Below are 25,157 nucleotides of genomic sequence, written 5' to 3'. Positions count from 1 at the left end.
GTAATCCGAATTCGTGAACTTCATATGATAAATTATGTAGTAGTCATTTATAGTCTTAAAGACTATAATGCATATCTGTATTAAGAATACTGATGGGTTCAAGGAGACGAACCTTAGACCAGGTCCCTTCATAGGAGAAGGTCCTGGTGCTGGTGAACGCTGCCATGACTGGCCATCGATTGCCCTTCCATACCCCCCAACCCCTGCTGAATTCCCACCAACTATTTTGAAAGTGAAAGAAATAATTCAAAGTGCTGAAACTGGTAGTTTCACACTGCTTACAGTTAAGGAAGCTGTACTGAATGCTTTGGTGGCCACTGAGGTGTGGATGCGGTTTTATATCAGAAAGATCATAGGCAAATGAGGTGTTGTTGGCTATGATGTTTGAAGACCAGTCTTCAACATCCGATTTTTTTTTTTTTGAGTTCTTATTTGCTTGTTCTTGGACCACACACAATGAGACTGTTATCTGAATAAAATACTGTCAGATTAAAAAAAAAATACCTAATTGGTTTTTTGTTCATATGTTGGTTGGTTGGTTGGTTGAGACAGGGTCTCCCCATATAGCCCTGGCTGTTCTAGAACTCAATATATAGAGCAGACTGGCTTTGAACTCACAGAGATCTGCCTGTCTCTTCCCTTGCCTCTAGAATGCTTGGATTAAAGGCATGCATCACCATGCCCAGGTATATTAAGAATACTTTAGCAAAACTCTGTCTTAAAATATTTTCTGTAAATTATTAGAAATGTAGTTATATATGTATATGTGTGCGTTTGTGTGTAAGTACTCAGGCTTAGTCCTTATGTAAACACAATGAGGTACTAAACTGGATTACTTAATATATTTGAAACACTATTTTGGTAGCATGAACTATAGACCAGTCTATGCTTAATTTTTAGGCTGCTTGTTAATTCTGAAAGTTTTAAAAGCTGTATTTGATTCACCTGTAAAAACAAACAAACAACAAAACAGCAGTTTTTTAAAAGTCTACGATAACCAAACACGTTTTAGGAATCCCTCTTTTGAAGAGAGAAAGAGTGTGTTGGCTATTGATTTGGTGACAGGATTAGAAATCTTCATTCTCCTTTTTGTGGAATAAATAATGTACACAAGAAGTAGAATGAATGGCTATAGAGCAAAAGAAGCAAAACAGAAAAAGAGACAACATGGCCAGGAAAAGCTCTTGTACCTTGGTGCTGTTTTAGGTGCCCATGACCTAGAGAACTAAGGTATAAATTTATAAACTAAGTAAAAAATACAAAAAACATAGTTTCTATTCAAAGAAAACCATTGCTGTGAAAAAAAAAAAAGAAAGAAAGAAAAACAGAACCATGTGGGTTCTGTTTTGTTTGTTTGTTTTTGTTTTTTTCTTAAGTGATATATATATATATATATATATCACTTTAACACTCTATCCATAGTAGAACCTGTACTTAATTTTGGAAATAATGTAGTAATTAAGAACGTTTAAAAATTAAATATAGAGATGCCTGGATGGCACAGCTGGTAAAAATGCCTGCTGTGGACGCCTGGAGACTGAATTTGGCCGTTGAAACCTACATAAAGGTGAAAGAAGAGAACTGACTTCACAGAGCTGGCCTCCACACATGCACCCTTCCCCAGGGCACCACGCACATGCATAAACCCAGTAATGATGCAGTTCTTGAAATTCAGTCTATTACTGAAGCTGTGTAAAGTGCCACAGCAACAGATTCTAGAGTGTTAGTCTCGGCTTGTGTGTTGCAGGTACTTCTAATTTCACATTTCTACCTTTCATTTTTCTCTTCCCATTACTTGGCCACTGGCATTCTTTCCTTTTTCTTAAGATTTATTTATGTATATGTTTTGACTGTACGTATGTGTGTGTACCCTGTGAGTGCCTGGTACTCACGAAAACCAGAAGAGTGGGCCAATCCTCTGGACTTGTAGACAGTCGTGAGCCACCCTGTAAATGCTGGGAACTGAACACAGGTCCTCTGCAGGAGCAGCAACTGCTCTTACGCCCTAGACTGTCTCCCAGCTTACTTGCTTTATCTGTGCTCCTTCGCCAGCTTCAGTTATGCCTGTTGCTGTTGCATAGATCTTCAACCCAGTCTACCGCTGGTGTTTGATAAAATGAACTTGAGATTAGTGAAGGACCTAAGAAATAAAGGATAATGCATGTAGCAATTTCCTGTTTCTGCTTACCTGCTTTTTATTTTTAACTTTGTTTATTTAATGTGTATTTTGTGATGGTGTATCCTGTCAGTTAGACTCAAAGATACAACTATCTGATGTGGGATATATATTTTTAGATTAATGTAAGAAGCAGAAATAGGCATTAAAACTACAATCATGTGGAACTATATGTAGTTAGAGCAATATTTGATACCTGAATTAATAGCTGAGTGAAATTTCAAAGGGTATTTTCAACTCTTGGTACTTGTTGTCTTTTCCAAAAATGTGAAAAAATTGGAGGCTTACTAGGCACTATAATAATGTAATTGAATATGACCTTAGGGGGGAAATGACTGGGTTTCCGTTGAGCTTTTTTTCCATATTCAAGCAGAAGAGAGAAGAAGATGGGTATTGTGATGACAAGTTTATACCTTCCTTCCACAAGAACGAAATACAAAGTGATTGCCTTGATTTTTCCTAGTTGCTTGTTGTAGTTTTCAGCATATCAATGGGATTAATTTTTTGAAGGCTTGGTCAAGTTCAATTTTATTTTTTAACTGTAAGTGGAACATTAGGAGGTGTTTTGTTGGTTCTTCAAAGCTTCAATGCTGTATCCTGATTCCTAGCAGGTCCTGCCCTTAGTACTTCAGTCCATGTGGGCTTGTGCCAGATACTGTGAGTACGGGAAGTTGTTCTCCTTCATTTCAGGCTGTGGTTAACATGACAGGTTTTCTTCAGACTGTTGTTACCATTCTGTACATTTACCATAAAAGGACAAGAACATCCAAATTACAAACCTAATTAAGTTTCGTATTCCTGAGAAAATGTGTTAGGATCTGTGTCTTTGTAAGGTAGTAGCTGTTTTTAGTTGGGAACCACAGTCTTGTCTACATGTAGAATGAATGCATCAGAACACTCTACATGTACTTACTGCTTTACTGTAATTTTCACATAAGGTAGGATGATTCAGTCTCTGAACTAGTTCTCACAGTTTACCCAAGAGCTATGACAGATGTTGAGGAGGCTCTTAAATTGTTGAACATAGGGCATACACTGATTTCAGTGATACCAAAATAAAAAAAATATATATCACTGACATTCTAAAAGAAAGTTTCTGCTGAAGTTTCCTAGTTGTGTGTCTTTAAATAAATAAGAGGTTGATTTTCTTGTACGTAGATTACCTCTTAACAGACCAGTTTTTAAATAAAGGTTTCACCAGAATTTGCCTCCTAAAGCTGCCTTGAAAATGGTTTCCAAAAAGGGTTTGCTGGGTTTCATAACTGTGTGGGCTGTTAATGAATCAGTAGGCCCACTCATTCTCCTCCTACCCCTTATATTGAAAGCTCCTTCATAGCATTGAGGTGCCCTGAGTCATAATGGCTAAACTCTAAAGAAGAATTGTCATATGGAAAAATTCACCATGAAGTGAAATTGTCAGAAAACAGTTTGAGTCAGAGATCTATTGATCACAATGATAGAACCTAAAGGTTGTAGGCTTCATTTAAATCTTTGAATGTATTTACATGAACATGTCTTCATTATAGGATTGAAAACCCTGTAATAACCTAATAAAACCTTGAAAGGTGTGTATTCCTTCCCTGTTAAATTTTAATTGGTTTGGTTTTTATTATCTGTTACCTAAAAAGAATGTTTTATTGTATAAATACATCAGAGACAAGAAGTGATACATTGCAGGATAAAAATCCCAGTCCCTAAAGTTGAGGGACCTAGAGTTCTGATTTGTTTATTTATTTTGTGGCTGTTTGTATTTCATTTAACCCACCTTAGCCTTAGTTACCTCATCTTTACAAAGTCACATGCTTTGTAGAACTTATGTTGGAACACCTCATGAAAGTTACAACTAATTGTTGATCACAAACCAACTTCAGTAGGCTTTTGGCCTTTTAAGTCTGCATCTTCTTTGTGATGCCTGGGCTGGCTTTATCACCCTGCCCAAGCTTCCTGAGTGCTGTGCTGTGCTGCCATTATAGATGTGCATAGCAGCACTCAGGCAGATTAATTTCTTGATACATTTAATATATAGTTGGCATTTTAGATGAAGTCTACTTGTCATCTCAGCCTTAAAGTCTCTTCCAGCTTCAAGATTCCATGACTTCAAATTGTTTGCCTTTAGGAAGTCTCACTTCTATACTGACTTGCTTCTGTAGAGACAGTCTGTGTTAATGTCTCTTTATGTTCATGTTTCACTTGTGATACCATGTGAATTTAATGATTCTTTATACTCAGGGATAGCATTTTAATGTTTCATAAAAGGGTATTGAAGGATTGAAGAAAATTTACAGGGATACTTCAAATTCCAAAAGGGATAGAAACAAAATACTTAGCAGTAACCTGATGTAAATTCATTTCAAGTACTAAAGATTCTCTAGCATAAATCTTACGTAAATGAAGTTCAGAATGGTGCTTGTAGACAAACCGTGAAACCAGAGGTTAAAAGCCTGTGTTCTAGTTCTGTGGACTGGCTTTTGATGTGGTTGTCTTCTTTATCTTCTTGATGGAACCGCACCATTACATTCTCATTCACTGTGTCTGAGTAGAGTTGAAGTTCTTAATTGTTTACTTAGGCTATGTGAAACATGTTCTTATTATGTAGTATCTCAGGCTGGCCCTAAACTCTTTATGTAGTCCAACTGGCTTTGAGCTCATCTTCCTCCTGCCTCAGCCGTCCAAGTGTTGACATTGTAGGTGTGCTGCTACCTTGAGCCATGCACCAATATTACTTATAAAACAAGTAGTGATTCCAAGGCTATTTTGATTGAGGGGGGTGTTAAAGGTACTGTTTCTTTCCAGTTCTTGTATCACCACTAAACTGTTCTTTGGAAGCCCTTTATTTCTGGACTCCCCATTTTTCAATCTAATAGCTCTCTTCATTTTGTTGTTTTTCTCAGTCTGGGTAATATGGTAAAGATGAGGTAGAACAATTGAAAGAAGCTTTGATTAGAAGAAAACTGGGCTCAGATCCCTCCTTCATGGGGTTAGCTCTGTTGCCTTGAGCAGTTGACTTGGTTTTCTTAACCTTTCAGGGCTCTTAAATATCTTTTTACCAGCATGGAAAAGGATAAAAAACACTCTATTCAGTCTACAGCACTCAGCAAACACAGAGTAGATACCCAGAAATTAGAAAGGAGTTTTATTGTGTTTGTCAGCATCCTGCATGGTTACTTCTGTCTGATGTCACAGGTTCTAGTAGCCACATGTTTCTCATGCATCTTGCTTATTGCTGTCAGTTATTTTCCTGTGTATCAAGAAAATGCTATGCAAGCATTGGGGATATAGTAAAAGAACAAATGAAGGCTTTTCTTTCTGAATGAAAACCACAGAATAGGGAGGGATATATATATATATATATATATATATATATATAGCAATTAAATGTACAAATCAGTCCAGCACAAGGTGCTGTGAGAGAACAGCAGAAGGGACCGATGAGAGAGCTTTCTGAGGAATTTAATCTGTAAACAACAAGAAGGCATCAATTAGTTAAAGAGCTAGAGCAGTATATTTTTCAGGTTTAGAGTGTGGAATCAGCAAAGATTGGTAGTGTGTGCTGAGACTGCCTCAGAAGTCAAACGAGGGCATAGTGATAGGATTGGATCTGAAGATTGTGGAAAGGAAGTAGTGAGGACTTTCAGTTTTCTGATGTGAGACATTACTGGGTTACTATTGGAAATGGTGCCTTTTACTGAGCTGAAGACTCTGAGGTGGGCCAGGGGATGGAAGCCCTTGAGCTTGCCAGGTTGAGATTTTGACCAGATGAACTCAGTTCTCTCAGTCTCTGCACTGTGTTCCTATTTCCTGGCATGTCTGCTCAAAGGCATCGTCTTGGCTTACAAAGTCTTTGAGTAGTCTGCTCTAGCCTGGCTTTCTGGCTTTGCTGTCATCTCACTGCCGTGCTTGGATTAACTTCCTTTCTGCGGCCATGCTGAAACCCTGACAAGAGCAACTTAGAGAAGGAGGGCTTTACTGTTCGAGAGGAGCAGAGTCCATCCTGGTGCGGACAGCATGTGGCTTCAGCCAGAGCCGGGAGCTGGCTGCTTACAGTTTATCAGCACACAGGAAGCAGAGAGAACAGGAAGTCGCATGAAGCTGTAAACCCCCACAGCCTGCTCCCAGTGATATACTTCCTCAGCAAAGCCACCTCCTAAAATTGCCTGACCTCCTCAAACAATTCCATCGATGGGGGACCAAGTGTTCAGTTATATGAGCCACTCTTTGCGAAGTAGTTTTGGACCTCTGCATAGGTTCATGCCTTTGTTTGGAATAAATGCCTTTGCCTGGGGCCTTTCTGTTAGTTGGAGCATTTCGGATATTTACAGAGAATCTGCTTCAAGTTTAGGGTCTCAGGCCTCTTTACTGTTTGGTTACTGTCTTTGTGATAGTTCTTATATAAAACCTCCCTCCCTTTCTTTCTCTTCTCCCCTTTCTTCTTCTTTCTCCTCCCCATATTTTTTTCCTTTGTAGCCCAGGCTGGCCTCCTGAACTTCTGCAGCCTAGGATGATCTTGAACTTTTGATCATTCTTCCACTTCCCAAGTGCTACAAGCACAGCCAGCACCACCAGGACCTAGTGCATGCTAGGCTAGTACTCACCAGTCGAGCTACGTGCCCAGCCCTGGGAATTTCTCTTTTAACACATCTGCATTCACTTTAGACGGCATGAACTGTATGTATAGAGATCTAAATTTATTGTGTTTGGTTCTTGTGGTCTACAGATGTAGGAAGAAATTTCAGTGAGTGAGTTTCATCATTATCGTTGTTGTTATTAACCAAGCAAACGTGAGTGTTCTTTGCTCCCATGAAGCCCAAGCACTATTTTACCACATAAGTTTTCTTGTTTTCCTGGTGCCTAATACATCATTTTTCAGGTTTTTGTTGTTGTTGTTTTGTTTTAGTAAGGTGTCTTACTATTTGACCCAGTCTGGCCTTAAACTTTCAAACTTCTTGACTCAGCCTCCTGAGTTCTGCCATTATACATAGGTGCTTAACTTGCAGTTGGGAAAATTACATTAGATCATAGTTTGACTGTTGAATGCTTAGCCACAGTGTCTTTAGTAGATAGGTAATATTGATGGCTAGCAGGGGGACAAAGGTTGAATTAATTACCAATGTGTCTCAAGTGTTTACAAGATTTGCTTATTTTATATGTGTGAGTGTTTGTCTGCATGCATGTGTGGGTACCACGTATGTGCCTGTTGCCTACAGAAGCCAGAAGAGGGTGTTGGATCCCCTGGAACTGAAGCCACAGATGATTGTGAGCCTCCATGTAGGTTCTAGGATCTGAACCCAAGTCCTCTGCAAAAGCAGCAAGCTCTCTGACCACTGAGCCATCACTCTAGTTCCTCAAAAGCATGTGTTTAAGGTATATAAGTTGCTGACAATACTGAAATAGCTGTGAAAGTCACTTCATCACCTCCATGTTGCTAAATCTATTAGTGTATGTTGTTTCATTTTCTTACCGACTGCAGTCACCTTAGTTTTAGCTCCTCTCCCTTTCTCTCCTGTCCTCTGTGTACTCTTTCTCTAGGCAAGGTAATTCTGTCTGTATTGTAAAGATTTTAGGTTTATATTCTAATGCATATCTCTCCTCTAAGCACCTGAGTTTCTAACTCTTTATGGGTGTTTCAAAAGTTAAATTTCTTTGCTTACGACCTATAAGAATTTCCAGTATCTTCCCCCTCTTCAAGTAATTCTTTTCAGCAGAAAACACTTTCTATGTTAATTATTTTTAAGTAACTGGTAGTATAAAGATTCTAGTAACTAGAAACTATCAAAAGAACACTAACCATTAACATCTCTTGTGCCTCTACTATATTCTAGGTGTTTAATATCATGTAGTAATACTTGGAAATTAAGTAATATTGTAGGATGTAATGGTTGCATATATAGGATCTCAGCCAAATCTCTCATGGTCTAGTCTTAAATGTCACTTTAAAAAATCTATGTATATGAGTGTTTTTCCTGCATGTATTTCTGTGTGCCGTGGGCACTTGTTTACCCACAGAAGTCAGAAGAGGGCATCAGATCTTGAGGAGCTAGAGTTCTAGACAGTTGTGAGCCACCATATGGCTACTAGGGTCCTGGAAGAGCAACCAGCGTTCTTAACCACTGAACTATCTTTCCAATGCTTACGTGTCACATTTTTAAATTTTATTTTTATTTTTTTTAGTTTTGTAAAGACTAAATTGAGGTGACTTGGGCCTTGATTTCTTCCTCTACAAAGTAATTTATTATTCATCTGCTAAGAACATTATTAAGAATGAAGGAATTAACATGTAAGATTCTGATACTTGGCATTTATGATACAGGCTGCAATGCATCGGTTATTTTTATTATTATCTCAAATTTACAAGTAAGGAAATTGATCAGTGGAAGCTAGTCCAAGTCTCACAGAAACTAAATGTTGGTGTCAACAGTCAGACATAGGCAGTCTGGGCCTAGACTGCCTTAATATCACATTATTTTACTTACTCTCAAGTAATAACTTGTCTCATCAGCTTGCTTGCCAATTCCATATTAGTGTCTCACTGTGATAAGAGTTGTGATTTAAGAACACACACCTAGGGCTTTAATATGTAGACGCTCTGAAACGTACGTGTGAGACCTCGCCTTGCCATGCTCTGGGAAGCTCAGTATGACCGTAATTCTTCCTTATTCAGTGTGCATTGTTCGCTTTTCTCTAAGTTTAACATCACCAAAGCCCTGGAACATGCAGCTGCTGTAGCTTCATAGTATTATTCTTAGTGACTTCAGTTGTGATTTACCTTGTTGAGCCTTTTGCTAACCATTTTCAGGACATATTGGGCACGCAATAATATGTACTAATCACTGTGTGCATAGAATCTAGGCTTTTTATTTCACAGTTAACTCTTTTCTTTTGAATTTATGTAATGATTTGCCTGGTTTTTAGTTGTTGTTGTTGTTTTTTTTTTTTCTTTTTCTGATATTTTAATTTTTGAAGTTTTGTGAATCCCATCTTTTTTAACTTCTTAATTGATTTTTTTCTTTTAAGTTTCACATCATGTACTCCAGTCCCACTTACCTGCCTGTCCCTTGCTATCTGCCCTCCACCTTCGCAACTTTACCCCTAAATAAAAAACACACAACAAACAAAAATAAAACAAAGTATAGAAAACATCTCCATGAAAACTGTAGTAAGTCACAGTGTGTCCCACAGAATACCTCTCTGTCCATACTTCTTCACTTGCAAACGTTCATTGCAATGAGTCATGGGTCTGGTTCAAGGCCTCTGACTTCTGCTACACTGTTAATACTGAAACTTTACTGGGGCTCCTCTCAAATTCCCTGTTGTTGCCCTGTGTCATGGAGAGCCTGCAGCTTTGGGTCAGCCGGACTGGCCCTTTGGAGTGTCTCAACTGTTCACAGATGATATGGATGTCAGGGTGGGCCAGCTGAGAAGCCCTGGATCTGGGCCTGAGTGGCAGCTGAGCTGGTCGGCCCACTGGCTCTCCCTTATTTGCACCACTTGGCTGAGGTCTCCATCACTGCTTGGCGAGGCCACCTAATGCCTCCATCTTTAGGAGGCAAGGTCAGATCTCCTGCTTTCATGCCCTCAGACCAGCTTACCTGCACCCAGACCTCCAGAGTCAGCTCCACTGTGCTACCCAGTCAAGGTGAGAGGCCCATTTTCCCAAGTGCTGCAGCTGGCAAGGGGTTGGGCCAGCCCTCCCACTCTTATAACCTTAGGGCTGGCTTTTGCCATCAGGGCCAGCCCCACGTTTTTGCCCAGGGGAGGTGCAGGGCCCATTCTCCATGCCAATGCGAGATAGGGCCAGCTCTCCCACTCTCATGACCTGGGGAGGGGGGAGAGACAGCTCTCCCAAATACTTCAGGTGGTGAGGTGGGGGAACATAGCCCCCTGCACCCATATACCACCTCAGCCACCTCATTGCAGAGCCAGCTATTCCTCGCTCCCACCCTCAGGGCTGGCTCACCCAAGCCCTCCACTAGGCCCAGCTCCACTGTGTTGCCCAGGCGAGGGGCAGGGCCTGCTCTCCCAAGTGCTGCAGCCAGTGAGGGGCAGGGACAGTTCACCCACTCTTAGGACCCTGTGAAGCCCAGTTTTTACCAGCCGCTTTTTAAAATGGAACTTTGACATCTTTGTATTAAGATTTGTATATCATTAAAATTGACTTTATTTTAAAGTGTTAGTCACTGGCTCCTCTAAACAGTAAGTAAAAGCATACCTGTTTTTCTATTTACAACATAGTGAAATGGTTTCGCCCCTGTCTTCTCCTCCTATTAGTTGTTACTCTTTTTTCCATTGTCAGTTTTTTTATCCTCTATAGGAAAAAAATTCTTTTTATTGATAATATGAGGCAGAAAATACAAAGCCCAATGGCCTGGAGAGGAGAACAGACATAGAAAACCCAGAATCATCTGTGAGGAAAATGTTTTTATCTTTTCTTGGAACTGAATTCTGTGACCTACTACATTTAAGGGGAAAAAAGTTTGAAATAGTTTTTGTATTAGTTAAGACCATTGTAATAGAAGACTCAGAAGAATTAAGGGGGATGGGAATTTATTGATTTGTATAGATTGGAGTGATCTCATTCTGCTCCGCCCAAGGTTCAACACTGTTTCTATTCAGTAAAAATTTTAATATGATGTGTTTGAATAAAATATACCTTCTATTCCCTTTCACCTACTTTTATCTACCAACTTCACATGGTTTCTCTGTGTCTCTTTCTCTGTCTCTCTCTTTAAACCTCACTTAGTTCATTTAATGCTGCATTATAGGCATGGGTATGAGACCATTTACAGGAGCGTGCCTGAATCCCTGAAGAAAACTGCCTCTCCCTGCATTAGCCGTCATCCATCACCAATAGCCCCTCAGACAGGGGTGAGAATTCCTGAGCCTCTGCCGTTCTGTGTGGGACATTAGCTGGCATGGTCTTGTGCAGGTCTTAAGCGTGAGTCATAGGTACTAGAAGTTCATGTTTACAGTGGTCTTGTCCTGTCTGGAAAATACTGCTTACAGACACGTCTCTTACAGTCTTTCTACTCTCTTTTCTATGAACCTTGGCAGGAAAAGGTGTGATATAGATGTCCTACATAGAGCTGAGCACTGCCCAGTTCCTTATTAACTGTTAGTGGGTTTCTGTATCAATTGTCATCTACTCCAAAAAGAAAATGCCTCTGTAGGCATTTTATTTGACATTATAGGTTGTCAAATAAAAACTCAGTGGGGTCCTATATAACATCCTTAGATGTAACAGACTATTGCTGTTGCTCTGTTACTCTCCAGAAGTTGATGGTGAGACACTGTTGCTGAAAATGTGAGGCAGAACATGCAGAAAACAACCCGAAATTTTCAGTACCAACCTGAAATTTTCATCCCCACTGGCTAGCTTTTCTGGTGCTAGAAGGTTTCTGTGCATGTTATCAAGGGGGAAAGTCTTCTGTGAGCTACAGCTGACCTGGCAAGTAAGTAAGTAATTGACCTGGCAAAATAGACCCATTAATGAATTAGTGGCACAGATGTTAGGAATAACCAACCACTTTTTGATTGGATTTAAAGTCTGTTCCTTGAGCTAGGCATGGTAGCCCATGCCTTTAATCTCAGCATTTGGTAGGCAGATCTCTGTGAGTTTGAGGCCACAGCAGAGACCCTGTCTTGAAAAAAACAAAACAAAATAACAACAACAAAAAAGCCTGTTCCACGGATGGATCCCATTCCTGGCATTGTTAAATAGGCCCAAAACCCATGTTGATAACTACCCCCAAGAGTTCATGGATTAGAAGGAGATTCAATAATCAAATAGACAACCTGCTCAATGAAATTATAGCTGAGAATTTTCTAACAATTTCTGAAAGGGCCTAAATAGACTTCTGCCATTTTGTACTTTGCTTTTGCAAAGAGGTATTCTCAGAATTGACGATTTATAAAACATGTCAGTCAACTCTGGGAATATTGGAGCTGGTTGATATCCTCAGTCAGATATTTAGCCAACAATTAATTCTCTGTGTAAATATAAGCACAACCAACTTATTTTCTTGCCTTAAAATTATTTTGTAACTTCATATTAGTGTGATTTGTATACCGCTTTATCTGCACATGAACCTGGGTCATGTAAAAATTTCTCAGATAAAGTGATTATACATGTATGATAAGTTGAAACTGATTCAGATAGTTCCACACTCATGAAATTCCTTCTAATGTGTGTGTGGATCAGACCACTGTCTGTTCTCTCTCTTCAGGGATCAGCAGTTTATGTGTTTAATGTTTGTACAGGTCTTGTGTTTTTACAAAATTTGGATGGTTTGAAGTGAGCTTTCTGAGATAGTTCTTATAGATACTTAAGTGCTTAGTGTTAGAAATTTTATAGATATTTGATGAAGAGCACTTTTACTGCCATAAAAATATATTTCATAAGCTGTTAAAAATTCAAGACTCCAAATACAACCATTTTATAGTTATTAAAAACAGACAAAAATGGTTTAAATATGTTTCAGATGTAGCTTATTGAGTTGGAAAAGAGCCAAATTGATTTAAACAAATAAGATCTCCACATTTCAGGGTGTATAAAAGTTCTTCCATTTATGTTTCTTTGCAGAAGATTGTTCTGACTGTAAGTTAATGATTTTTACAATTTATTGCTTTCTAAAAATTTCCTTTGACTTCACATTTTGTTCTGGATGTCTTGGTTTCTTTCCTCCACCCACACAAGTGAAGCAAGAGTTGTGAAGTGATATTGAATTTGAGAACCCTGGCTTTTTTTCAAAACAAACTAACTTTTTAAAAAAACATGACTGCTTTTTATTGAAACCAAAAAAGGGAAGGCTTTGGCAAGTGTTCACTAAATGTGTGAATAACCTGATTGATTTCATTGGAATGAATAGGAAGCCTTCCTGTGTGTCCTTGTAGACACTTGGCTCAGTAAGCACACATCAGTGAGAGACCTACTAATCTGTGATGAAAAGTTTTAAAAATGCTTACAGATGCAGACTTATCACTTTTGTGCAATTATATATCTGTGTGTCTTTCCTTCAGAGAGGAAGGGCAATATGTCAGTTAGGGTCTTGTATTCTGTTGTGAAAATAATCCTGTAAACTTATTTAAGATTATTGTTTGGGTGAGTTTTAGTATGTGAAAATATTAAGAGCCTTGATGAGGATTGTAAAGTGCATGAAATTTAAATTTTAAAAATACTGTAAAATTTACAGTTTAAACATACCATTATATATTCTGCAGTAAAGCTCTAGTAAAAAGGCCAAGAAGCATAATTAATGCAAAAAAGTAGATAAACATAAAATTTTAAGAAAGAATTTGAGAGCCAGTAAGAATAAAGAACTGCCTGTGGCGCTAGAATAAGGAGAAACAAATATTGGTGGGCAACTAACACCATCACACTTCTAACACGTCTTCAGATCTGACCACTTAAAGACTACTCACTTTCAAGACCATTATTATATAGCTAAAAACAGAAAATCACGGAAAAATTGTGGGAGGGGAACTGTTTTACCTAGTTTTAGTAGCTCATACAAGGTAAGAACATTTCACATTAATCTGTCAAAAAAGTGTGGGAACCATAGTAGGCACTCTGCAGATATTTACTGACGTAACCCGAACCTTACGGTAGCATGGCTTTTCTGGGCTTTAAATACCACTTTCCCAACCTCCTTTTATCTCATTATGATGTAAATATATTCTCTGATTTGAGAGTGAAAAAACCTGGTTTGATTGATTGATTGAGTGAGTGAGTGAGTGAGTGAGTGAGTGAGTGAATCTTGGTCTGAACAAAAATTACTTAAGAGGGAACTTAATTTAGAGGTTATTCTCTTTTTATATCTAGACTGTAAAATAGTGACTATAAATTATATGAATGAATGAATGAAATTCATGTAATTCATGTCTGAATTGTAAAATAAGGTGGAGAACTTGTTTGAAACAAGAACTAGCTATTCCTAACAGTATAGTTAAAGGAAAGCTAAATTTCATCTTTCAGATATTACCTGAAGCAAGTCTAGGTCTCCTAGGTTAATGACATTTTCAAGTACAGTAACCTTTTTACAAGAAGAAAAAGAACCATTATAAGCAAAAATACAGTGACTCAGTCATTGATTTTGGGAAGTATTGGGGAGGGGTAGTTAAAAGGACATTTAGTGAAAAATATACATAAAGTATGGGTTTTTTTAAAAAAAAAATACCTTCTCTTGCTCCCAAATAATGATATTGAGACCTATAACATTTATTAATAAGGTTTAAAGAACTATAGCTGAGCAGATCCTCGTCTATTCTAACCTGTCTAGGCTGGTCTGGACTATTTATTTCTCAGCCATGTATCCTGTTATCTGCCATCTAGTCTTGCCCTGGCTGCCCCTGTCCCATGTTTGTCCTCATGGTGACTTCCTCACAGCAGCTTCCTTATCAACCCTCTTCTTTTCCATCCTGGACCCTTTAACTGAGATTAGAAGTCCCACCTCAACTCTCCTCTCCTGCCCAGCTATTGTCTGTTCAGCTCTTTGTTAACTAATCAGAGATGATTGGAGAACAATTTTTACAACATTGAGACAAGAGATTGTTCAGTAATAATGACAATGCCCACATCTGGACTGCAGCCAGATCTCTGGGCACAGAAATCAGCATCTGAATACACAGTACACAAGACCATCCCTCAGTGTTTGTATGTATGTATGTGCATATGCATTTCTGTTTGTATGTGTGTATGTGCACGAGGTTGAGAAGATGAGGTTTCTTTCTGTAGCCCTGGCTGACCTGGAACTTACTTTGTTGACCAGGCTGCCCTTGAACTCAAGAGATTCACCTATCTCTGTCTTCGAACCTTGCCACTGCTGGGATTTAAGGCTTGTGCCATCACACTGGGCTTAATGAATATAATTTTTAAAACAACAATATTTTCTAGAAGACATTTCATTTTTAAGTCACATTCATTGGTATTAAGACCCTGAGTCATAATTGTTTATAAATACTGCTGTGAACTACTGACATAGAACAGTCCAGTCAATTTTGTGTAGAACCATGCCTCTGAAATTTTCAAATAAGGTCTTAATGGTTTAGGATTTAGTGGATTTGGCGCCTTCTCCCCATCCCCTTTTGTTATTTAATAAATAACATCAAAATATTTAAAGAAGCTAGGCTTTCAAGAATTAATATACTTTTATATCTATTCATTATTGAAAGAGTCAGATTTTCTTCATTGTCAGGATATAAAGGAGAATCAGTAATTGTCATACTTGTTTGTGTTTGAATTTTTTTAAATAAGGTTTTATATTTTGTTTTGCAGATTTTAAAACTGATTAATTGTTGATGAATAATTGTTTAGTTTTGTTCCAAATTACTTCATTCTCCCCATCTTTGGAAATAAGCTCACGCTTGATCAGTTTCTCCTAATTCTCAGTACCAAAGGTTTTGAGCTGCCTTTTGTGACCTTTAGTTTATAGCTCCTATCATGCATTCTGTCTAAGTGCACATGCTTTTCTCTCCATCTTGAGTTCTCTGAGCCAGTTTGAGTTTTCAGATGCTTGCTCTCAAAACCTGCAAAAAACAAAAACTAACTTACCACAATCAGTAACAAAAAGACTAAAAGTTTTAATTATGTTATGTTTTATTCTGAGACATTGTTACTGTACATCATTTTTTGGTCTTGTTAGCTTGATGACTTTGTTAATTGATTCATACACTTTTTACCTTCCAGGTGTATCTCAGTCTCTTACTACGCATTATGTGTATGTGTGCTTTTTGATAGTCTCAGAGAATAGCATAACATGGCCCCTGATTTCTACTTGGTTTTTGTTGATCTTCTAACCAGTTTTTTTTACTCCAGGAAACCTAGGACTTACTGTTGCTGAACACACAAAATGGTCCTTTCTAAACTCTTTTCTTTTCTGTGAGGAGGTGGAGCCAGAGAGGCAGATCCTGAGGGCTTGCTGGCAAGCCAGTTTACAGAAACAGCTAGCCCCAGGTCAGTCAAAGACCCTGTCTAAAGAGTAAGGTCAGGGGCTGGAGAGATGGCTCAGAGATTAAGAACCTTGGCTGTTTTTCCAAAGGTCCTGAGTTCAGTTCCCAGCATCACATGGTGGCTCATAACCATCTGGTGCCCTCTTCTGGTGTACAGGCACACATGGAGGCAGAATGCCAAATCAGTCAATCAGTCTTAATAAAGAAAGGAAAAAAGATCGGAAGCTGTAGAGGATGACATCTGATGTTGATCTCTGCAGGCACATACAACTCACCCAACCTCCATGTGCACATGTAAAGGGAAAAAGTCTCCATGATGCCTGTCATCAAGTTTTTGTCTAATATTCTATTTTCTCTTTATGATATAAATTAAAATAACTTAGACTGGAAAGGTAACTTACCAGCCATGAGTATTTGATGCTCTTGCAGAAGACTGTGTTTGGTTCCCAGCACCCATTTGGTGGCAACAACAGTCTATCACTCCAGTTGCAGGCGATCTCATACACCCTTCTGACCTCCTTAGGCACCAGGCATGTACATAGTGTATGCATGTACATACATAAATGCAGACAGACATAAAATAAAAGTTAATCTTTCAAAACTTTTAACAAATAAAGTGTAGTACAAAGGGTTTCACAAACCTGTTTATTACTACATAGTAAATTATGGTTGCTGGTTGTCTGGTGGCTCTATTTTTCTGTTTGGGATGTTGCCTTCAAGTAAGTTCTGACATGGGGATCATGGGTTCCAATGGTTAGATTCAGTACTTCTCCAGACTTCCTGAGATAGCTTGATCTCATACATGCAGACTTGTCTCTTCCATAAAAGAGCAGACTTGAAAGGAACAAATTGAACAGTATATTTATTAAAGTTCTTTTCAGCTTCAAAATATAGTTTTGCTAGTGACTTTTTTCTACTTATTGCTCTTATCCAGGAAGAATTATGCTTTGTTAACAAAACTTGGACCTAATGAACAATTTCTCAGCAATTGGAGTTACATTGATTTGCAAGTAAAAGAACTGGGTCTATCCGTATACTAAAAATAAACAATAACAACAACTTACTGTAGAATGGCAGATGCCATCTAAATGAATTGTATTGTGGCTAGCTGAACATGACCAAAACATCACCAGGAATGTAGAACTAAAGGAAGAAATAATTTACACACCTGCTTAGGGTGTGGCTAAAGGTACAGGTACTATAAGGAATGAGTCCTTGACTGTAACCTTGCAAGTATGCATCCATCATTAGAGAAGCAAGTTCTCAAAGGACAGCTGTGTCCAAAGGTGAAGCAGAACCCTAGGCTACAGCACACACACACACACACACACACACACACACACACACACACAAAAGGACAATTAAGGAAAGAAACACCTGAAACTGGCCTAGAGATTGTGAGGTAAGTGTACCTTGTTTTGGTTAACTTGTGAAAAAGTATGATTTTAAAGGTCTTGGGGGACAAGTTTATCATTGGTCCTTGAGCTCGACTAAAACAATTGCATAGTCATATTGATGAGTTAGGCAAGGAATTAGAAGCTTCCATAGTCCACGCCAGATATTTAAGGGCAGAAGAAAGGTTGTTGAGATCCAGGTCCATTCGCCAATGCTTAGTAACCAATTCCCACCAGCCAAGAAAGCTACTGTAAAGGTTTGGTTGTGTTTTGTTTTTATGTTTGGCTGGCTTCCATGACAGTATTAATCACATATAAAAGCACAATAAAAGCACATGTCAAAAAACAAAACAAATGTTTTGTTAAGTAGTCAGAACTGAGACTAGGGAAGAAATATCTAGAAATTTAATTCTAACCATTCTCTGTTATGGATAGGTCTTTGCCCTACATTCAGCTTATATTCAGTTAGAACACAGGGAAGTTTTATTTTTAGTATTTTCTCAGAGCTCTTTAAGAAAAATGTATTGCCTAGGATCACTTGGAATAAACATAGCCTGAAATATGTAAGGAACTATCATACTTGTAATTCTGTTTCTATTCAGGAATGATGTCATACTATATGGGCTATTTGATAAGTTGGTTGCCCTGGGAATGAACAAGAAATACACTTCCAGACATTGAGATAGTTGGTATGTTGGTTCAAAGAGTGGCAGGCAGGTCCTCGGGTTTTGTTATAGCATTAGGCATAGGTAGCTACAACTACATTCTTTTTGGTTTCTTGAGCAGTCCGTGGCCTAGAATAACACGACAGATAGGGTCCTCAGATAGAAAGGTCCTTGAAGGTATTCAGATTGTCTTCAGTGAGTTTTAGGGCCGAGGTGTGTCTGTACTGGACGTAACAGGGTGCCTGAGCAGGTTTATTTCACTGTGTCTAAGGGGTCTCGCTGCCAGCAGAGGGGCAGAAGCAGTGGTATGAAGATTCACTGAAAGGCAGTCTGGGGACATGCTGACACAGTTACGGAATGCTGGCAAGAGAGGGTACAAACAAGAGCTAAGGAGGGCTGTTCATTTTGTGCCAAGGCATGATTATGACAATATTGTCTTAAGTATGATAGACATGCTATGAATCAGAGCTGTTGTCCTGTGAGCACATTGTGAGGGAAGGCGTCTCAGATACATTTAGGACCAGCAAAATTTTTTTTTAATGACTTCAAGAAAGATAAATTATTTCCGGCCAACACATTGATTCTAATTAAAATCAGCAAGGGCACTTACTGACTTTGGAATCAAGTGTCCCTAGTAATGATACTATTCAGTATAGCATAATTTAATTAAGTCTTAAACTGTCAAATTTGGGAACGGTTTCCATAATAGCTGTTAAACATGAGCATCAGCATTAATTTTGGAGCAAGTTGAATGTTTGCTAGGGCTGGACACTTGAGGACTATTATGTGTGTAGGGTATCCCCCCAAGTATGTTTGTACCATGTGTGTCCTTGGTGCCCTCAGAGACCTGAAGAGGTCATCAGATCCACTGGAATCAGAGTTAGGGTTCCAAGTGCTGAAAAGCAAACCCAGGTCTTCTGGGAGCATCCAGCACTCTTAACCTCTGAACCATCTCTCTAGCCCTAACTAGAGAACTTCAGTAAGAGAATACCAGTGTAGGTTCCCGTGGAGCTTTAGTTTAACGGTTGGGGTGTGCAGAGGACTTGCATGTGCAGCTTGGTGAGCGTGTATAAATCAGCATTTACTCTTGGGATTTAATTTCACCAAATTTAAAAAAAAAGCAAATGTAATTAAGCATGTTTGGCTATATAGAGAAATAGACTTGTTCAGTGTACTCCTATTCCTGGTAAATGAAAGGCTTTTCTGAAAGGGAAATGGTGGAGTGATTTGCAAGTGGGGTGATCTGAGACCAGCAAAACGTCTTACATAGTATGCCTGGGGGGGGGGGTTATAAAGCTCAGGGGATATAAAGCCCAGTTCCACTACCTACTTCTAAGTAGTGCTGTAATTTTTCCATGATCACAAACATCAAACAATTCTTATTTATTTAGTCTGTTATTCTTGCTGTCCTGCGAATTGAACCTTTTACCTTCTAGTCAAGCATTCCACCAACAGAACTAGACCCTTGCCTTAAGTTATTATAAGATATAAAGCTAGAAATTAATAAGTATTATCAATTGAGAATATGATTAAATGTTCACCTGATTTTATGTTCAGAGTAATATAGTATTTTGTGACCAGATCAAGGGAAAAATAAAATTGATTTTATACTACTAAATAGCTATTTTGTACATGTGAATTTTATTGATTTTGTTTTCTTAAATGGAGTGTTTAACTGATTATTATGCTAAATCTGTTAAAAACAGGCTATTTTAATATTATGAGCTAATCTTAGTTATTTTTTCAGCATTTACAGAGCAGGTACACAGTTAATCTGCATGGCTTTTTAAGAAGTAGGATACTTTTCTTTTGAAGTGCTTTATTCTATAATTTGCTCCTAAGCCTGTGTTAAAAATTGTTCCTGCTTCCTCTTCCGTTTCTTCCCCTTTTGGGCCACACACTCTCTTAGGGAAGAGGTAAAGGAGAAGCGGAGTCTCGCTCAGCCAATGCGAGCTCAGTAGGTAGTGTTTACCTACTTTGCGTAACGCAGGCCACCCACGCACATTCTGAGGCTCTTCTGTAAAAACACGGAGCAGACGGCGCTGTGCGGTGTGCTTCCCGGTGCCCGCAGATGCCTCATACTATCTTCGATTTTACCCTCCGGGGAGAAGGTGGGTTAGCGTGTGGTGATAGCGACAGAGGAAAAAGGTGGGTGCTCCCCGGCTTGGCTTTTAAGGATCATTGTGAGGCTACGGGTAAACGTGAACTTGCCACAGGAAATTTGCGGAAGCCCATCAGGCTGCTTTTATTTGGCATTTTTTCATACTTGGCTTTAGAATTATGCTGCATATGATTACATTTCCTTCTCTCTTAGGAGAAAGGTTGGATAAATCTCAAATCCAAAGTTTCTGTGGTCTTAGGTGACGAAAGCCTGAGAAATATAATAACTACAGGTGTTATGGCCTGTTGATGATACAAAAAATGGAAAACTGTTCTCATTTTAAGTGCATGTAGCCTAACCTACAGTACTTAGTTTTTTACATGTTTTAGAGCCTAATATTATTAATCTGACTTTTTCTTTCAAATTTGAGAATTATGTTGCTCTCTGAAGAAAATTGCTGAGTAGCTAGAATGGTGTTGCTGTTACCATACATTGGTTAGCTCCACTTTAGAGGGATTTTAAGTAGTATTTCTTCCATGCTTTAATTGGTATTAATATGGTAAAGAGAGAGACTGAATAATGTTAGAGCTGATTATTAACTACAGGGACTATTTCCACTGTGAGAGTCATCATTTCCCAGCAGTGTTCTGTTTTCACTGAAAGAAAAAAAAAATGTACCTGAAAAAAAGTTTTTGTAAAAAATTAAGAAGAAATGAGGTTTCATCAAGATATTGGTATATGTGATCATTTTTCCAGTTTTCTAGTCTGTGAAGAAGTAATTTATTGTACATTAAAAGATACATATGACAGAAAATGGAAAATTAGCCGTAATTTAGTCATTTGGAATATTTGTAATGTGATAATGTAACAATAACCAGATGGAAGATAGAAATTTATAGAAGTAACCCAGCTATATGCATTTATTTTCTTAAAGAAGGGGTTGGGGGGGGTTCTTGTTTGTTTGGTTTTTTTGGTTTTTTGTTTGTTTAGTTTTTCCTTAAATGCTCTTAACTTCCCACACACAGTGCCTCTAAATCCTGTTAGAAAGTTTCTGGAGAACACAGTGGTTAGGCCAGACAGAGAGCACCTGTTATTCCTGAGAACTCTACAAGGACCAAGAAAAAAAAATGAGTCTAGGGTTAAACTGTCATTATTTATTGAGAGTAGCAGTAATCGTTATTTTTAAGGTAATGGCTTTTCTTTATTGAAAGCTACCTTACTTTATTTGTATTAGAAATCAAACTGAAAGTCAGGAGTCATTTGCACACCTGCAATCCCAGCACTCAGAAGGCAGAGCGGGGTGGATTACTGAGTTGGAGGCCAGCCTGGTCTACAGAGGGAGTCCAGTACAGCCAAGGCTACACAGAGAAACCCTGTCTTGAAAAAAAATAAAATAAAATAACAAAAAGAAAGAAAATAAATCCAGTTAAAATTTTCTTCTCTTGAAGCGTATTAAGACAGTCTGAACAGAAAATACCTTAAAAGTTAACTTCTGTAAGAGTAGTAAAAACATGTTCAAACTCATCTGATTTTCTTCTATTGAAAAAACATCTTAACATTTTATATATATACCTGTGTGTGTATGTGTGTGTGTATGTATATTACCATTCAATGTTAAAAGTCATTGTAGAGATTTTGACATGTTTTTAAAATTATGTATTAGCTATAGCTATTATGGTTTTTACCATTTTTCAATATTAAGAGTATTTGAAAACTAGAACTTTCTACATGCTATCAAACTTGTCCACAAAGCATGAATGATAAACCTTAGCTTAGGTACCACAAAACACAGTTAAATCTGAGAAAATGCTTACATCTTAAGTTACGAGACAACACTACCATAAATCCACAAAGTGTATAGTAATCCCTACTTTACATTCTTAATTAAATGCTTAGTAGGTATTTAATATGTACTTGATTGTTTATATTACATTATCATTAGAAATCATTGTTTTATAGTTGAAATTTTTTATTTAATGTATTTTTTTAATAGAGTGCATTTTGATCATGGTTTTTTTCTTTCCCCTAAGTTCTCCGGTATCCTTCCCACCTCCTTATCCATCCTGGCTAATGGGGCTGCCCTGAAGCATGATTGCCATACCCAGTGAAACTCCATTGGAAAAAAACTCATTTTCCCCTTTGCCAGCAGCTATCAGTTACAGATAGCTTCTTGGGTCCTGCAGACAGGTTTAAGTCCTCATGTCTGTGTTCTCCTTTTACTTCTGAGGCCCTGTATGGCTTGAACCTATACAGATGTTGTGTGTGAATTCATTTTTCATTGGTCCTATTGTGTCTGGGAGACATTTGTTTTCTTGGAATCATTTATGGCTTTGGTTCTTACAGTCTTTCTGTATCCTTCTTTGCATAGATCCCTGAGCCTTCAGAGGAGGGCTTAATTGAAGATATCCTATTTAGGCCTAAGAGCTCCAACGTCTCCCTCTCTCTCTGCACAGTAGCTAGTTATGGGTGTCTGTGTCATCTACTTCAAGAAGAAGCTCCCCTGGTGAGGGTTGAGCAAGGCACTGATCTATGGGTATAGCAATATGTCATATGGAGTCATTTTATTGCTATGTTCCTATAGCAGAATAATAGTAGTGGGTTTTCCACTTAGCTTGCGGCCTGTCTAATCTCAGGTTCTTGGCTACTTTAGCAGTGCCAGGCGTGAGTTCTACCTCAGGCGTGGGTCTTAAATGCAATCAAAAAGTGATTGGTTACTCCCGTGACACCGCTGCACCAGTGTGACTTGCAGGCAGGTCTCTGTTGTAGGACACAGGGTTTGAGGCTGGGTAACAAAGAGATTCCTTTTCTCTTCTGGTAGCGTGCAGAGTGCCTTCCAGCACCAGGAGGGATAGTCATCAGTAAGAGCAAAATGTCTCATTGGACACCAACTCAGCTTCTGTGTTCAGAGACGTAAGAAAGTGTTGTTTATCATCAGGTTGCGGACAGCAACCAATAGAGGTGGCAATAGCCTGTGATGTTTTGGGGAGTCCAGAGGACTCTTTTGCCTAATGAGTCAACAAGATGTAACCCATTCCTGGCCCTGGAAGTTTTACTTGGTAGTATAAGATGTGTAGTTAGAACATTGTCTCCCCTGTCATTTGGTGACTCCATTTAGATTACTTTCATATATGTATATGTTTTAGAAAACTTTGGGGGCTGGAGAGGTGCTCAGTGCTTAAGAGCACTGTCTGCTCTTCCTAAAGGACCCGGGTTCAATTCCCAGCACCCGCATGGCAGCTCACAACTGTCTATAACGCCCATTCCAAGGGATCTGACACTGTTACAATAATGCACATAAAATAAAGTTAAATAAATAAAAATATTTTTAAAAAAATAAAACTTCTAAAGTGTGATTTCGCCCCCCGTAGGCTTTTAGTGTTATTTGCCCCTCCATATATGCCCTCCTTTTCCCTCTTCTACCATTCCCATCCCTATCTTGTATTTTCTCCTTTGTCGCTCTGTAACACCATATTCTATTTCCTCTTCCTTGGAAGGTCCTCTCCTCCTGCCCAATCCCTTACTAGGTACCTGGTCTCTGTGGTTATTTGGATTGTAGCACGCATCTAAAGCTTACAAGGTAACATCCACATATAAGAAAAGATATGCAACACTTGTCTTTTGGGATCTGAGTTACCTCAGTCAGGATGATTTATCTGCAAATACCGTTTTTCTTAACAGCTGAATAAAACAGTTGGAATAATTTTATGATTCCCCAAACTCTATGGCTTCTAGTTATTGGTAATTTTACTGAGGCACACATTTGAACCCTGTCCTATATAAGGTTGATTTATAAAAGGAGGGAAGTGTATTTGAGTGAACCCAGCACGTGACCCAGTACTGTAGAAAATAAAAATGGCTATTAAAATTTATTATTAAACACCTATAATTATTTTGGTGGGTATTATTAACCCAATATCATATCAATAAAAGACACAGTCACCTGATAAAATTTTAGATAAGCCTTATTTCACCTGGGGCTGAGTAGATGTAAGCCCCCTAAGCTACCTTGTTATTCCCCAGCCCCACATCCCATATGCCACTGGTTTAAATCATTCCTCTCTGGGCTACTTCCCATCCATAATTCCATAAATACTTGTACATGCTTTTCATCTGGTCTGCTTCTCTCCAACACCGCCTCAGAATAAATTCCTCCTGACCATGTTGTTCTCTTCATGCTAGGAGAGGTCCTGCTTCCTTCTCCTCTCACACCTGTCTCTACTACCCCCCGAGCCTTCCGTCCTCCCCACCTGCAAATCTTGGCCACGCCTACCTCATTTCTGCCCTGCCCAAGAATTTTATTGGTCAAACAGGGAGTATTTGGAGGTAAGGTTACGCAGCAGTATTTGGATTGCATGGTGGTCTGCTCATAATAGAAAGCAGACCTCGGAGAGCAAATGATTAAGTCAAGGCGCCATACCATGCTGTCAGAGCCCAGCACTGGAGTCTTACTGCAAAGTTGTTTTCTTCTGGTCCTGTGGCAAGTCCTTTTAACATGTGATAAGTGATGTTTACTGCCTTTGTAAGATTTGGAAACCACATGCTGCAGACCTGGCTGGTAAATTTGGAAATTCATAGAGAATTCATACAAGAACTGGGTAGAGCTCTTCTTCAAGGACCCAGGTTTTTAGGGCTCGTCTCAGGCAGTGGCAGCTCCATTTTACAAAGGCTCTCTGAAGGAAACACTGTGGTAACGAGATAATTATTGATAACTCAGAGACAGTTTTAAGTTTTAAGATTTGTACTTAAAAGCTTTTAAAAATTAAATGTGTCAATTACCTCAGGGCTTCTGCTTACACTTCATGCTTCCTCCTTTCAGGGAGTCTCTTCCTAGTCCATCTTAAATTCTTGCTTTAAGAGATTTAAGATTCACAGGGATTCGA

The 25,157-nt window shown here is 38.7% G+C and overlaps 1 protein-coding gene across 3 annotated transcripts in view; it reads left to right on the top strand.

Annotated features, from left to right (window-relative positions):
• The window catches only part of Peli1 (pellino E3 ubiquitin protein ligase 1), a 55,960-nt gene that overhangs the window by 9,682 nt on the left and 21,121 nt on the right, over window positions 1-25,157 (top strand). The window contains exon 1 of one of the 3 annotated variants that reach the window (XM_021650887.2): window positions 20,186-20,324. The exons of the other annotated variants lie outside the window; for them this stretch is intronic. The gene's annotated coding sequence lies outside the window, so the exon portion shown is untranslated. Of the gene's footprint in view, window positions 1-20,185; window positions 20,325-25,157 lie in introns of those variants that run through there. 3 annotated transcript variants of the gene reach the window in all.

This window comes from Meriones unguiculatus, chromosome 12 (assembly GCF_030254825.1).
Source record: "Meriones unguiculatus strain TT.TT164.6M chromosome 12, Bangor_MerUng_6.1, whole genome shotgun sequence".
Taxonomy (NCBI): Eukaryota; Metazoa; Chordata; class Mammalia; order Rodentia; family Muridae; genus Meriones; species Meriones unguiculatus.
The sequence above is the reverse complement of the archived record's forward strand: the minus strand, read 5'-3'. Positions and strand labels throughout refer to the sequence as shown.